The sequence below is a fragment of the Homarus americanus genome, unplaced genomic scaffold (genome assembly GCF_018991925.1).
Source record: "Homarus americanus isolate GMGI-L3 unplaced genomic scaffold, GMGI_Hamer_2.0 scaffold51859, whole genome shotgun sequence".
NCBI lineage: Eukaryota > Metazoa > Arthropoda > Malacostraca > Decapoda > Nephropidae > Homarus > Homarus americanus.
The window spans coordinates 3,817,602-3,820,101 of record NW_024711292.1 but is presented as its reverse complement, the minus strand read 5'-3'; the positions used below and the strand labels follow the sequence as shown (position 1 = coordinate 3,820,101).

The window sequence follows — 2,500 nt, the reverse complement described above, 5'->3', positions numbered from 1 at the left end:
TTCACATTTAGCGGAACCTCGATTTAACGATCTTCCTTCACTTTAAAGTCCGTTATATGGAGGTTTCACGGTATACAAAGTTGGAATTGTATTGGACGTGTCTGCTATGAAGGGCTGAGAGAGAGAGAGGGGGCTTGTTCTCGCCCTTTCTCCCCTACCTCGTCAATATCCTTCCCTACCGAGTCTGGAATTTCCCTCTTTCCTTCCCTAACTCGTAAATATTCCTTCTTATCTGCTCAAGGAATAAGATATTTTCCCTTTTTTTTTATTTCTCCAAAGAACTTGAGATAAATATTTTTCACATTGTTCAAAATTTTCCCAGTTTCTTCCCCCCCCAACCAGGACAAAATATCCCAAATTTTCCCCCTACCACCCACAGCCTCATAACTCCCTTAATTTCACCCTTACCAACTCATAACTCCCTTATTTTCTCCCTTACCAACTCATAATTCCCTTATTTTCTCCCTTACCAACTCATAATTCCCTTATTTTCTCCCTTACCAACTCATAACCCCCTTATTTTCTCCCTTACCAACTCATAATTCCCTTATTTTCTCCCTTACCAACTCATAACTCCCTTATTTTCTCCCTTACCAACTCATAACTCCCTTATTTTCTCCCTTACCAGCATCTAACACGTCCCTCCCGCTTGCCTACCCCTTCAGGAGAGCCCTTGACGGCCCCGCAGCTGGTGGGGGCGAGGGAGATTTACGAGGCGACAGAGCTCATCAAGATCGGCTGCCAACCTAGACCACCTCTACCTGCCGACCACAGACCCACACTACAATGGTACCTCGAAGGAACTCAGGTAGGTCCAATGGTACTTTGAGGTAGTCCAATGGTACTTCGAAGGAGCCCAGGTAGGTCCAGTGGTGCTTTGAGGTAGTCCAATGGTACAGTGTGGGAGCTCAGGTAGGTCCAGTGGTACTTTGAGGTAGTCCAATGGTGCTTCGAAGGAGCCCAGGTAGGTCCAGTGGTACTTTGAGGTAGTCCAGTGGTACTTCGAGGGAGCCTAGGGAGTTCCAATGGTGCTTTGAATGAGCCCAGGTACTTCCAATGGTACTTTGAGGTTTTCCAATGGTACAGTGTGGGAGCTCAGGTACTTTCAGTGAGACTTCGAGGTCTTCCAATGGTACCTTGAGGCAACCCAGGTACTATATACCATCTCTGAGTCATCATTCATTGTATACCACCATAAAGTCATCATCCTGTTTTACCAGGTGTGGGTGAGTCATCATACCTAAACTATGAGTCATTATCTTGCCCCCCTACCTGTCTGTCTGTCAATCATCATCATCATCAACAACAATACAACAGACTTAGCCATTGTATGTGCGTGTGTGTATGTATGTATGTATGTATGCGTGTGTGTGTGTGTGTATGTATGTATGTGTGTGTGTGTGTGTGTGTCTGTGTGTGTGTGTGGTGGTGGTGGTGGTGTTTGTTTTTTTCACCCAGGATGAATGTCACTCGCGCGTAAGACAAGGAGAGTATAGGATGAGCTCCACTTAATCCCTTAGTTCATCCTGTGATTAAAAAAAAAACATGTAGTTGTCTCGAATTGGTTGTTGTTGTTGTTGTTATTTAAAGGTCAGAGTGTGAGTAGACTGCATGAGCGGAAATGATAACATACACTGGGAGGTTTACACACACACACACACACAGGTAATAAGAATGATGTGGCGATTCTCTTGTCTGTTTATCACTTAATTAAATAACCTGTAGCCACCTGTATGTTTCTGTAATCACCTGTAGCCCTCACTCCTTTTCTTCCTTCCTTCCTTCCTTCCTTCTTTCCTTCCTTCTCTCCTTCCTTCCTTTCTTTCTTTCTCTCCTCCCTTCCTTTTCTCCTTCCTTCCCTCCTTCCTTCCCTACATATGTCCTAAGCTGTTGCGTCTCCAGGGATATAATTACCTCAATCAATCAATCATTCCTTCCTCCATCCATCAATCCCATTCTGCCAGCATCCCCTCTTTCCTTCCCTCTCTACCACCTTCCTTCCCTCCCTCTTTCCTTCCCTACCCTACCCTCTCCCTCCTTCCCTCCTTCCTATCTTCCACCTTTCATAATTGTTCTACCAAAATTGCACTTACCCCAGTTTCTCTCTCTCTCTCTCTCTCTCTCTCTCTCTCTCATTCCATCTAACGTTCAATTTGTAGAAAGGAATTATAGATAGTTAGATAGGTAGGGAGGTAGGTAGGGAGGTAGGGAGGTAGGTAGGTAGATAGGTAGGGAGATAGGTCGGGAGATAGGTAGATACGAAGCTTAGGTAGATAGGTGACAGCTTGGAACCCTTACACACGGGCTATTAACATGTAGAGTTATGCAGCGGTGGTTTGGGGGAGTGTGTGTGTGTGACAGTGGGAGAGAGAGAGAGAGAGAGAGAGAGAGAGAGAGAGCGACCTGCTTTAAATGGTCTGAGTATCTTACTGACTCTCTCTACACACACACACACACACACACACACACACACACACACACACATACACACACACACACA

General features: G+C 45.3%; 1 long non-coding RNA gene across 1 annotated transcript in view; it reads left to right on the top strand.

The window, feature by feature from the left end:
* The window catches only part of LOC121875078, an 18,842-nt gene that overhangs the window by 31 nt on the left and 16,311 nt on the right, over positions 1 to 2,500 (top strand). Inside the window, exon 1 of the long non-coding RNA XR_006090550.1 lies at positions 1 to 808. This exon is cut by the window's left edge and continues 31 nt beyond it. This is a non-coding gene — a long non-coding RNA (uncharacterized LOC121875078). The remainder of the gene's footprint in view (positions 809 to 2,500) is intronic.